The sequence below is a fragment of the Capra hircus genome, chromosome 6 (assembly GCF_001704415.2).
Source record: "Capra hircus breed San Clemente chromosome 6, ASM170441v1, whole genome shotgun sequence".
Lineage (NCBI taxonomy): Eukaryota > Metazoa > Chordata > Mammalia > Artiodactyla > Bovidae > Capra > Capra hircus.
Window position 1 is genome coordinate 12021509 of NC_030813.1, and position 13871 is coordinate 12035379.

The 13871-nt window shown below is 38.0% G+C and overlaps 1 long non-coding RNA gene across 1 annotated transcript in view; it reads left to right on the forward strand.

The window, feature by feature from the left end:
* Positions 1 to 9983, forward strand: part of LOC108636202 — a 120998-nt gene extending 111015 nt beyond the window's left edge. Inside the window, exon 3 of the long non-coding RNA XR_001918168.1 lies at positions 9880 to 9983. This is a non-coding gene — a long non-coding RNA (uncharacterized LOC108636202). The remainder of the gene's footprint in view (positions 1 to 9879) is intronic.

The window sequence follows — 13871 nt, forward strand, 5'->3', positions numbered from 1 at the left end:
TTTCTCTGTAGCTCCACCCATTGAGGCACTTAGAGGGCTCCCTTGCCTGGGGTCCTTCTCTGTTGTTCGGTGCATCAGGCACATAGAGGGGCCCCCCTGGCTGGGGTCCTACTCTGTAGATCTCATGTCAGGCATTTAAAGGGGCACCCTGGGTGGGGTCCTATTCTGTAGTTCAGTGTGTTAGGCATTTGATGGGCTGATCTCTCTTTTGTTCAGCTGCGGATGCTGGCCTGTGGTGAAAGAGAGGTTATGGTGATGGCTCCACCCTCTTTGCATGACTCAGCAGTATCACCTTGCTTCTGTGGCTGCCTGGCTTTCCTCCCCTGGCATTCCCACTACAATCTCCTCCCTCACATTACCTGATCCGTTTCTCCACAGTCAACAGCAGCTCTTGCCCTGGGATTGCCCCACAATCCCTAAACTCCAGCTCCCAGCCGCTGTGCCTTCCAGGGGACTTGTGTCCCTGTCTGGGGTATGTATGGCTGCGGTAAGGACTGTCTCATTCTCGTTCCATTTAGGCTCTCACAGGGAAGCTCTTTCACCCTCAGCCTTAAATGCTTCCCCTCTGACTCAGACAATTGCCCCGCTGTGGGGATCGGCTCCTGATTCAGCTCCCCCACCCCTGGGGGCAGGTCCAGTCCTACCAACACGCCTGCTTTTCCCCCTAGTGCCTTCATCCTACCCAGGTTGGCTTGGTTCTATATATTCTTTTCCACTAGTCAGGTACTCCTATCCGCTCTCAGCTGGTGTTCTGCAGGCACTTCTGTGTCTGAAGATGTGTTCCTGATGTATCCATTGAAAGAGATGTATTCCATGTCCACCTACTCTTCCACCATCTTGTTCTCTTATGTCTTTGCTTTTTAATATGCTGTCTAGGTTGGTCATAGCTTTTCTTTCAAGGAGCAAGAGTCTTTTAATTTCATGGCTGCAGTCACCATCTGCAGTGATTTTGGAACCCCAAAAATAAAGTCTCTCACTGTTTCCATTGTTTTCCCATCTATTTGCCATGAAGTGATGGGACCGGATGCCATGATCTTCGTTTTCTGAATGTTGAGCTTTAAGCCAACTTTTTCACTCTCCTCTTTCACGTTCATCAAGAGGCTCTTTAGTTCTTCACTTTCTGCCATAAGGGTGGTGTCATCTGCATGTCTGAGGTTATTGATGTTTCTCCCAGCAAACTTGATGCCAGCTTTTACTTCATCTACCCTGGCATTTTGCATGATGTTCCCTGCATATAAGTTAAATAAGCAGGGTGACAATATACAGCCTTGACATACTCCTTTCCCAATTTGGAACCAGTCTGTTTTTCCAGGTCTGGTTCTAACTGTTGCTTCTTGACCTGCATATAGGTTTCTCAGGAGCCAGGTAAGGTGGTGTTACCTTATACAGTATACAATATTGTATTGGGTTGGCCAAAAAGTTTGTTCAGGTTTTTCCATAACATCTAACAATATAAGTACCATCTAGAGAGTTTTCAGCAAAATTATTTGCTCTTCTCTGTTTTCTGATTATAAGATTAATTATTTTAGAAAATGGAAGAAGCAAAGTAGACAAATGAAAATGAAAACTTTATAAAACAATTATAAGCTAGCATTTATTCATTGCTTACAAGTATGAACACAAATCTAAGAACTGACATATATTTTCTCTACCTCCCAACAACACTGCATAGTAACTACACTGCTTACCCTTATTTATAACTGAAGAAAGCAAAACTCAGTGAAGTTATTTGTGATTAAGGTAATGGACCACTAATCATAAAAAGTGAAAGTGGATTTTGATGTATTACATCTCATTTTTGTTCACTTATTCATTTTGATAGATGATGCATGGCTAGATAAAGAGAGAGATGATAGATAGATACATAGATAGATAGATAATAGGTAAATAGGCCTTTCTTGATTTCTAAGTTGGTTTAAATTACATTTGGCTGGAAGGGACAACAAACCTAACAGATATCTTTAACATTTAAACACACAAGCGCTTATTCCTCTACAAGAATTCTAGAGGTAGGCAGATGTAAGCCAGTTATAATCGTTCAAAAATGCCATCAGCAAGCTTTCCATCTTTCTTCTTGCTATACTTAGCATAAAAGGCTTCCTCCTGACTCTCATCACCTTGTTATCATATGGTAGCTGCTGCCTCTGTAACTGTCATATTTCAGGAAGGAAAAAAAAGAAAAAAGGGGAGGAAGGATCATACCCTTGGCCCTGTGCCTTAGAAGCCCCTCTTTTCATTAGCCCAATCTAGTACATATAGTATTTCAGCTAATTCAGTAGTACATAACAAATTATCCCAATACTTTATGGTTTAGAACAACAGTGAAATGGCTGACAACCCTGCCTTTGTATAGGTTTGGATCAGTTGCACTAGGGGCAGCTAGTCTCTGCTCCAGGTGATGTTAGCAGGGTCAGCTCACTTGTGGTTGGAGGATCCAAAATGCTTCACACACAAACCTGGCACTCAACTGGGCACTGAGAATGACTGGGAATTGACTAGGTCTCTCTCCTTTCTTTTATGATTTCACATCCTCCAAGGCCATTCTCTATCTCCCCATGAACTTTTCCTAGCCAGATAGTTAAAATTCTTTACATGATGCCTGGTTTCTAAGACAGTGAAAAAACAGAAGATGCAAAGTCTCTTCAGATATATGCCCAGAAGTCAACCAACGCCACTGTCACCATTTACAGGTCAAAGCCACTGATGGGGCCACTGGTGGGGCCAGCTCAGATTCAAGGGCAGCAGAAAACAAATTCGACCTCTAGTTGGAAGGAGAGGTGTACGTGTACAGGGATAGAAGGAATTTGGGATAGCCATCTTCACAAATAATCCAATGCACATGTATGCTCTTATTCCAATCACTGTCTACAGAAAGCTGTAGTAAATCAAAAAACAGCCAGGCAAAAATAGGGTCTGCCTTAATCCAAGTCTTTTTTTAACCAAGGAATTCTTATTCCCTCTTTCTCTGTCACCCTCTAGCTCTCTCATTCCCTCTAGCTCTATTTTTTCTCTTCCTCTCTTTACCATACATAACACTCAGATATAATCTCCAGGATAAATTTATACAAAGTGATAGGTTGAGCATTAAATCTATAGTTAATCTTAACTTTAAAGATAGGAAAAAATTAGACCTGAAAAAGTCTTCTTGGGGCAGGGAGCAGTGGGTAGGAAGAGCTGAAGGAAACAGATGATGGGATCAAGAGGTACAAACTTCCAGTTATACAATAAATAAGTCATGGGGATATAATGCACAGCACTGGGAATATAGTCAATAATATTTTAATAACTTCATATGGTGATAGAGGGTTATTAGACTTACCATGATGATCAATTCCTAATAGATATAAATCACTGTATTGTATACCTGAAGCCAATACAATATTGTATGTCAACTATACTTCAATTTCGGAGAAGGCAATGGCACCCCACTCCAGCACTCTTGCCTGGAAAGTCCCATGGACGGAGGAGCCTGGTGGGCTGCAGTCCATGGGGTTGCAAAGAGTTGGACACGACTGAGTGACTTGCCTTTCACTTTTCACTTTCATGCATTGGAGAAGGAAATGGCAACCCACTCCAGTGTTCTTGCCTGGAGAATCCCAGGGATGGGGGAGCCTGGTGGGCTGCTGTCTATGGGGTCGCACAGAGTCGGACACGACTGAAGTGACTTAGCAGCAGCAGCAGCAGCATATTTCAATTTAAACAGAAAAAAAAATTTTCTCCGTATGGTTAGGGTATCAGTAATCTGTTTGTTTGTTTATTAGGTGTTTTTTAAAACTATTTTCAGATTTTCCACAAAGTGGTATTACTTCTGTATTAAAAAATAATAATAAATATTTTTTAAAAGCTGAATTTTCACCAGTGATATAATATTCCATCAACAGATGCAGCAAAAGGGATACACCATTCCCTTATAATTGAATATTTAGGTTGTTTATAATTTTTCTCTTTAAATCATGCAAAGATAAATGTATATAAATAAAGGTAAATGTGTTTTCTTAAAAATTGCTTTCCAAGAGATGTATTTTAGACTTTGACTAGCAATTTATGTAACAGCCTTTCTAATCATATTCAGCACTACTGGGTATTTCTGCAGTTTTTAAAATTTATAACAGCTTATATTTTATTGCATTCTTTTTATTAATAGTGAGTTTGATTTTTTTTTAATTTTTATTTTTACTTTATTTTACTTTACAGTACTGTATTGGTTTTGCCGTACACTGACATAAATCCACCACAGGTGTGCATGAGTTCCCAATCATGAACCCCCCTCCCATTACATTTATTGGCAGTTTGTATATTTTATTTTAATTGGAGAAAACATGAAGTAGCCATACACACACACATATATACTGCTGTACATATCTCCCCTCTCTCTCGAGTCTTCCCCACCGCGCTCCCCCACACTGCACCTCTCTAGGCCCTCACAGGGCACTGGGCTGGGCACCCTGTGCTGGACAGCAGATCCCTGCTAGCTGTCGGCCTCACACATGTATCTGCCCGTCAGTGCTACACTCTCTGTTCATCCCTCTGTCTCCTTCCCCTCCTGCCTTTGTATGTTTTCATGTATGAATTGTCTGGATCATTTCCAGTGTTTCTGTTAGAGCTAAATTTGTATTTCATTTATCTCTAAACATCTCTCTAGAAAAGGCATATTAACTTCTTGTTTAACTTAGTTTATTATATTGTCCTAATTTCTCATCTGCTCTTCTGAATTTCTTCTTACAGAAAAGCTTCAAAATGTTTTACTTCTGAAATCTATCAATCTTTTCATTTACATTTTCTCCCACGGCATATATATCCTCATATATTCTACCCTCATCCTAAGATATTAAGTTTTCAGTTAAATTTTCTTCTAGTATAATTTAGAATTTTCTTTACTTAACTTTTTGATTCACTTGGGTTTTATTTTGTTATATGATGAAATGAGAAGGTTTAAACTAACACATCCTCTCATAGTAAAGGCTGTTTCTCAGCACCATTTATTGAAGAATTCATCAATCCAAACTACATATATATATGTATAAATTGTCATATATAATATTTTGTATATTTATAGCTGGCTTCCCTGATGGCTCAGATGGTAAAGAATCTGCCTGCAGTAGGGAGACCTGGGTTTGATCCCTGGGTTGGAAAGATTCCCTGGAGGAGGGCTTGGCAACCTACTCCAGTATTCTTGCCTGGAGAATCTCATGGATGGAGGAGCCCGGCAGGCTACGGTCCATGGCATCGCAAAGAGTCAGACATGACTGAGCGCAAGAACAACAGCATACATATATGTGGAGCTTCCTGGTGTCTCAGATGGTAAAGAGTCTGCCTGCAATGCAGGAGACCTGGCTTTGATCCCTGGGTCAGGAAGATGCCCTGGAGAAGGGAATGGCAGCCCACTCTAGTATTCTTACCTGGAGAGTTCCATGGACAGAAGAGCCTGGAGGGCTACAGTCAATGGGGTCGTAAAGAGTTGACACAACTGACTGACTCACACACACACACATATATACACACACACACACTATGGTCTAATTAGTTTATCTACCAGTTCCTATGGCAATGAATAGCACTATTTCTAGTTTTATAATATATTTTTAAAATTTATTCATTATTAGGGCAAGATCCCAGTCCACCTTTTCCATGCTTAAAATAAAAAGGAAGCATGAAAAAACATTTAGTTTCTCTCAGTTTTCTCTTTTTAACCATTCAAAATAAATATTCAAATGTTTATTTTAAAGTTTTTAAATGATCTTACAATTATTTTCACTTAGTTATAAGAAGTATATGAGTTAATTTGGGAAGAACTGACATGATTATACTCACAAAAAGTTTTATGCCTTTACCCATGAGAACTTTTCTTGTTTTCTAGTAATTCTTTTCAGTTTTCTTAATGTGCATCATGATATGTCTTATCAGAATATATCTCGTGATAGTATTTTGTTGCTATTTGGAATGAAATACTTTTCTTTCATTATACCTGCTAAGTGATAATTATTTAATGAAAAGCTATTGTTTTTCATGATTTTCACACACCTGATCCATTTATTGAGTTATTTTCTGCTTTCTAAGGGTTTTCAAATCATTTTCTTTAGTATTCTTGGTATATACTATATCGCCAGAAAATGAATATTTTCTGTCTCCTTCGCTGCAAAATAAAAATCTTATTTTTTTTCTGTTTAATGTCTTATATATTGGCTTGCATCCCAGAAGAGTGTCATGATATGTTTGTTCATTTGACTGATATTTAGTGAGTGATCAGCCCTTGTCATGGTCCTAATTTGTGCTACATTTAGGTCATTTTGTAATTTCAGAACCACATGCTTGTTCGAAGTTCTCATTCTATTTTTGTAATTATATTTCCTATACCAGTATTCAGACTTTTCATGGGGAAAATTCCTCACACTACTTTTTTTCTTCTTCTTTTTTGGTCTTTGCAATCCCAGCACAGAAATTCAAATATTATGTATTCACTGGATGTTTGATGAATGGAGAGATGAATGATGCAGTGTGTTGTTGGAGCCTTGTCTATGGAGAATGAGCTGAACAGGATGTGTTCACTTACATACACAACATTTCCACCCACCAACTTTCTCAGCCTCCAACTAAAGAGCTGTGATTTTGGAGAACAAAAATATAATGAGAAGTACAGCTGAACTGAAGGACTTATTCTAGAGAATGATTTGGTGGTGAAAAGCAGCAGGAAGCATGGAGGCTTTATCAAGAAATCTTATTTTTAGTCTGCTTATATGCAGGATGTTCATGCTTGTCATCACTCAGGAGTTTCTCAAGGAATAAACTCAGAACAACCTCTCTTCAATTTTTGGTAATGGGTTAATTATGGGAATGTAAAGTCGTTATAGCTACACAAATGAAACTAAGGATTTCAGTATTAATGTGTATGCAAAGTTTAACTCAGACAATGGTAGGGTTAATCAATATGGAGACTAGTGGTCAGAAGGTATCACTTTGCCTTTATTGTCAAAGTAACATCTAAAGTTGTATATGTGAATGTTGCACTCACCATTTAAAATTTTAATCCCAAAGTGTGATTAACAGATTTAAAATCATAGACTTTTAAAAACAGGTCTAGTTTTCAATATATATACACAAGTCTTTAACAACTCTAGTTGTCAGTTTGTGTAAAAAGTGATTTAGGAACAGAAAAAAAGAATACGGATTCTCTAGTCTGGACCACTGGTTTTGACATCAGGAGTTTGTGTGTTTGGTCTGGGAGGAAACATCTTTAAAGAAACAGGTTCTAAAAATTCCTATTGCTCTAATTTTATAGCTAATGAATTTTATTCTGAGTCATAGTTCTTGGATTTGTGCATGTTACTACCCTTATTCTAATGAGTGGACCAGGAAGAAAGCACTATTTTCTAAAAACAGGGATGTTCACTCATGAAATTGTGAAATTTTATATAAATATATTCTGAGTAACTTTAGAGCTCAGATCCAATCGTTTTCTAATCTGTTTTATTTAAAATTAAGAAGTGTGTCAAACAGAAAAGCTAAGGCATTCCTTTTGGCTAGTACTAGTGGACAAATGGGCTTCCCATGTCACAGAAACCCTGGCAGGTTATAGTCTAGTGAGTTGCAAAGAGTCAGACATGACTGAAGCAACTTAGCATGCATGCAGTGAACAAATTTTGTATAAAAGTACTCATTGCATACTCAAAGATAGTAAGATGATGAAATGAGATTAATTGTATCATTCAATTCTTTAAAATAGAACAAATATATCCTAAGCATTTTGTGAAGAAAGAATCTGGCATATTCATGACATGTCAATTGTGTCATGAGCATGAAACAGCTTTTTTTATTGCATGAACATGGATATGGATATTTAACACATAGTTAATTGTGTTATCATTCATTTAGTTTTCAACAATTATGATGGGGTAATTCTACACTGCTACAGTACTGTATAATAAAAGGAATATGACAAAATGTATCATCAGGAGAAGAGTTTTATGTTTGTCAAGCTTTGTATTATTGTGTTCCCTGTAAAGAGCCTCGGGAGATAAAGGGAGAAATAAATGAGAATTTTCTAATGAAATATTATCCCCAGAGGGAGAATAAATAGCCAGAAAAAAATATAAATAATAACTAAGGTTGACCAATAAAGTAAATAGCTTTTTCCCTGGCTGCAGTATATTTTTTAAAAAATTAATTTAAAAAATGAACATTTCCCAAATAATAACAGCTATCTTTCGTAGAAACAAAATATCATAAAAAATCAGGCATTTTTTTAACAGTGGTTCTGTGGTTATATTTGTATTTGGAATCAGGCCTTTCACCACAACAAATTAGATATAAAATATGAAACTTGCTTCAATCATTAGTGGCCAAATGCATGTGAAATACCAGCTTGACTTCTTACTCACTTTGCATAGTGAACCCAAAGCTGCTAAGAAAAACACCTACTTTTCTACAAGTCTATAGTCTCACTTAATCTAGACAAACGTTAAGAGAGAAGGACCTGCTAAAGATGGCAAATTTCACCTAAACCAATGAAATTTTAAAACATTTCTAAGTGAACAAAGCAAGACATGCCATCAGCTTATGCTGCCGCCTGAGGTTACATGCATGTTAAGTGATTCAGATGGCTCTAGAGCTGACTCAGAAACACTACAGTTTTGATAAGAAATGTAAACCATGTTGTGGTTAATAGGGCCAATACTGGACGTATTTCTGGACATATTTCAATTTATCTTTTTTCTAATGCATTATTGCAAAGCTTCTAATTTCCATCCTTGTCTCTCTTACTAAGTATTGATATTATTTTCAATATTGATCATTTTATTATTAAGCATAACAATTACAGTGTTATAATTTAACATTTGCTCACATTCTTCATATGTATAAACAAATATAAATATAAAGGGAACTAGCAATGATCATATATGCTTACATTTTATACATTTAAATACAGAAATGCTTATATGTTTTCTAATCGAAATAGAGTTGATTTATAATATTGTGTTAGTTTCAGGTATACAGAAAAGTGATTTGGCCACATATATCTTTTATTCTTTCAGATTATTTTCCACTATAGGTTACTACATGATATTGAATACAGTTCCCTGAGCTATACAGTAAATCCTTGTTGTTTGTGTGTTTTACGTATAGTAGTTTGTATCTGTTAGTCCCATCCTCCAAATTTATCCCTGTCTCTTCCCTTTCCTCTTTGATAACCATAAGTTTATTTTCTGTGTCTGTGAGTCTGTTTCTATTTTGTGTATAGTTTGCTTTGTATTATTTTTTAGATTCGACATATAAGTGATTGCTGTTATTCTTCAGTCACCCAGTCATGTCCAGCTCTTCATGACCCCATGGACTGCAGCATGCCAGGTCTCCCTGTCACTCACCATCTCCTGGAGTTTGCCCAAGTTCATGTCCATTGAATCAGTGATACCATCCAGCCATCATATTCTCTGTTGCCTTCTTCTTTCTGCCTTCAATCTTTCCCAGCATCAGGATCTTTTCCAATGAGTTGTCTCTTCTCATCAGGTGGCCAAAGTATTGGAACTGCAGCTTCAGCATCAGTCCTTCCAATGAATATTCAGGGTTGATGTCCTTTAGGATTGACTGGTTTGATCTCCTTGCTGTCCAAGAGACTATCAGGGTCTTCTCTAGCACCATACTTTGAAAGCATCAATTCTTCAGTGCTCAGCCTTCTTTATGGTCCAACTCTCACATCTGTACATGACTACTGGAAAAACCATAGCTTTGACTATATGGATCTTTGTTGGCAAAGTGATGTCTTTGCTTTTTAATACACTGTCCAGGTTTTTCATAGCTTTCTTTCCAAGGATATAAGGATACAAGTGATATCATAAATTTTTCTTTCTCTCTCTGACTTACTTCACTTCCTATTATACTTTCTAGGTGCATCTATATGTTGGCCATCTCAAGAAGGTGAAGACAAAGGACCAAGTACCTGAACAATTAGGGACAGAGTTTCATAACATTGTACAGGAAGTGGCAACCAAAACCATCCCCAAGAAAAAGAAATGCAAAAAGGCAAAATGGTTGTCTGAAGAGGCCTTACAAATAGCTGACAAGAGAAGCAAAAAGCAAAGGAGGAAAGGAAAGATATATCCATCTGAATGCAGAGTTCTAAAAAAATAACAAAGAGAGATAAGAAAGCCTTCCTAAGTGATCAATGCAAAGAAATAGAGGAAAACAATAGAATGGGAAAGACTAGAGATCTCTTCAAGAAAATTAGAGATACCAAGGGAACATTTCATGCAAAGATGGACACAATTAAGGACAGAAACAGTATGGATGTAACGGAAGCAGAAGATATTAAGAAGAGGTGATAAGAATACACAGAAGAACTTTATAAAAAATCTTCATATCCCAGATAACCAAGATTGTGTGATTAGTCACCTAGAGCCAGACATTCTGGAATGCAAAGTCAAGTGGGCATCACCACAAACAAACAAAGCCGGTGGAGGTGATGGAATTCCAGTTGAGCTATTTCAAATCCAAAAGATGATGCTGTGAAAGTACTGCATTCAATATGCCAACAAGTTTGGAAAACTCAGCAGCAGCCACAGGACTGGAAAAGGTCAGTTTTCATTCCAATCCCAAAGAAAGGCAATGCCAAAAAATGTTCAATCTACTGCACAATTGCAGTCATCTCACACACTAGTAAAGTAATGCTCAAAATTGTCCAAGCTAGACTTCAATAGTACGTGAACTGAGAACTTGCAGATGTTCAAGCTGGATACCTTTAGAAAAGGCAAAGAAAAACCAGAGATCAAATTCCCAACATCTGTTGGATCATAGAAAAAGCAAGAGAATTCCAGAAAAGCATCTACTTCTGCTTAATTGACTACACTAAATCCTTTGACCATGTGGATCATAACAAAATATGGAAAATTCTTAAACAGATAGGAATACCAGACCTCCTTACCTGCCTCCTGAGAAATCTATATACAGGTCAAGAAGCAACAGTGAGACAACAATCCAGACAACAGCAATCCAGACATGGGATAATGGATTGGTTCCCAATTGGGAAAGGAGTACATCAAGTCTGTAACTGTCACCCTGCTTATTTAACTTATATGCAGAGTACAGCATGCGAAATGCTGGGCTGGATGAAGCACAAGCTGGAATTATGATTGCCAGGAGAAATATCAATAACTTCATCTTATTAAGCCAATCGTATGTTGACGGACACTTAGGTTGTTTCCACATCTTGACGATTATAACTAGTGCTGCAATCAACATTGGAGTACATGTATCTTTTCAAATTAGAATTTTTGTCTTTTCCACATGTATGCTCTGGAGTGTAATTGTCAGACCATATGATAGCTTTATTTTTCTTTTTCTGAAAAACCTCATACTGTTTTACATAGTGGCTACAACAATTTACATTCCCACCAACAGTGTAGGAGGGTTCCCTTTTCTCCATACTCTTTCCAGCATTTACTATTTGTTGCCTTTTTGATGATAGCCCTTCTGACTGATGTGAGGTGATACTTCAATGTGGCTTTGATTTGTACATGCTTACATATTTATATATGTATGTATATACATAGCTCACATGCATATAAGGCTTACTGCACACCAGACTCCATTTTAGGCACTTTATATATGTTAACTAACTTTTCCAACAACCCTATGTAACACTATTATTATCCCCATTTTATTAAAGTGAAAACTAAGGAACAGAGAGATAAGTAATTTGTCCAAAGTCACATATATTGTAGGTGGTGAGAGGAGAATTTAAATATAGGCAGTTCAGTTTCAACATTCATACTCTGAACTACTGATAGAGAACATTTGAGGAGATCATAATTTCATTTGTAAATAAGGAATGGACTTTAGTAGGTCAGCAGTAACCAGCCAACAAATAAAAAATGCTAAGCTATGGCATAATTTACTATTAAATGTTTGACTAGGGAACGATGTGGCATGTATGTGTTTGTGCAGTTGGGTCCTTTTGTTAGCACCATGTGAGAAATTCCAAAGGCATATTAAAAAGAACTTGTTAAAGATTAGTTATTATTTGAGAAAACATGCCTTGTCTACCCATTTAGTCTAGAAACTGGAAAATTTTTTTCTAGTTCCTGATTGTCGGGAGAAATATCAATAACCTCAGATATGCAGATGACACCACCCTTATGGAAGAAAGTGAAGAGGAACTAAAAAGCCTCTTGATGCAAGTGAAAGAGGAGAGTGAAAAAGTTGGCTTAAAGCTCAACATTCAGAAAACGAAGATCATGGCATCTGGTCCCATCACTTCATGGGAAATAGATGGGGAAACAGTGGAAACAGTGTCAGACTTTATTTTGGGGGGCTCCAAAATCACTGCAGAGGGTGACTGCAGCCATGAAATTAAAAGACACTTACTCCTTGGAATAAAAGTTATGACCAACCTAGATAGCATATTAAAAAGCAGAGACATTATTTTGCCAATAAAGGTCCACCTAGCCAAGGCTATGGTTTTTCCAGTTGTCATGTATGGATGTGAGAGTTGGACTGTGAAGAAGGCTGAGCGCCAAAGAATTGATGCTTTTGAACTGTGGTGTTGGAGAAGACTCTTGAGAGTCCCTTGGCCTGCAAGGAGATCCAACCAGTCCATTCTGAAGGAGATCAGCCCTGGGATTCCTTTGGAAGGAATGATGCTAAAGCTGAAACTCCAGTACTTTGGCCACCTCATGTGAACAGTTGACTCATTGGAAAAGACTCTGATTCTGGGAGGGATTGGGGGCAGGAGGAGAAGGGAACAACCGAGGATGAGATGGCTGGATGGCATCACAGACTTGATGGACATGAGTCTGAGTGAACTCTGGGAGATGGTGATGGACAGGGAGGCCTGGCGTGCTGCAATTCATGGGGTCTCAAAGAGTAGGACATGACTGAGCACTGAACTGAACTGAAAGGGAGTTATGCTTCCCAGGTGGTGCAGTGGTAAAGAATCTGCCTGCCAATACAGGAGGCACAAAAGACACAGGTTTGATCCCTGAGTTGGGAAGATCCCCTGGAGTAGGAAATGGCATCCCACTCCAGTATTCTTGGCTGGAGAATCCCATGGACAGAGGAGCCTGGCAGGCTGCAATTCGTGAGGTCACAAAGAGTCGGGCACAAGGGAATTACAGATCCTCTTGTCTTCCTTGCGACTTACCTGATGGTTCAGATGGTAAACATGTCTGCCTACAATGCGGGAGATCTGGGCTCAATCCCTGGGTTGGGAAGATCCCCTGGAGAAGGAAATAGCAAACCACTCCAGTATTCTTGCCCGGAGAATCCCATCAACAGAGAAGCCTGGTAGGCTAAAATCCATGGGGTCGCAAAGAGTCGGATATGACTGAGTGACTTCACTTTCTTTCTTCCTTGTATCTTTAGAAATTCTCTCGACTTGGATGTTCTTCATCTATTCAAAGGCCTAATTTTCAAGAATCAGTGCTGTCTCCAATTTTATTACAAATCTTTCTTTGCTCTTTATGATCTAATAGTTTTCCCATCTTAGTTCCTATGGAACATATTATATGTACCATTAGATTAGCAATTAAACATTTGTTGTCATATCTTCTCCTTCTGCCTCATTTCCAGTCTCATCATCTTTTGAATACCTACCTCTAGCTGAATTGAAAACTCTCTTGCTTTTTCCTTCTTTCTATAACCTGCCGAATATGGTGAAATACCTTGCACACAGAATAAATATTTGTTGATATGAGTTTCTTTAAATCAGCTTGGTCAAGCCATTCATTTAATAACAGCCTTAACCCAAGTCACAAGGAGATTAAGTAAATTGTTTATGGTTGCAATAGTCTTAGAAAAGTTGATCAAAATTCATATTTCCTAAATCTTGATCTGGTATCTGCTGGTGTGTCATGCTGCTTCTATATTTGGAAAATAATTATCAA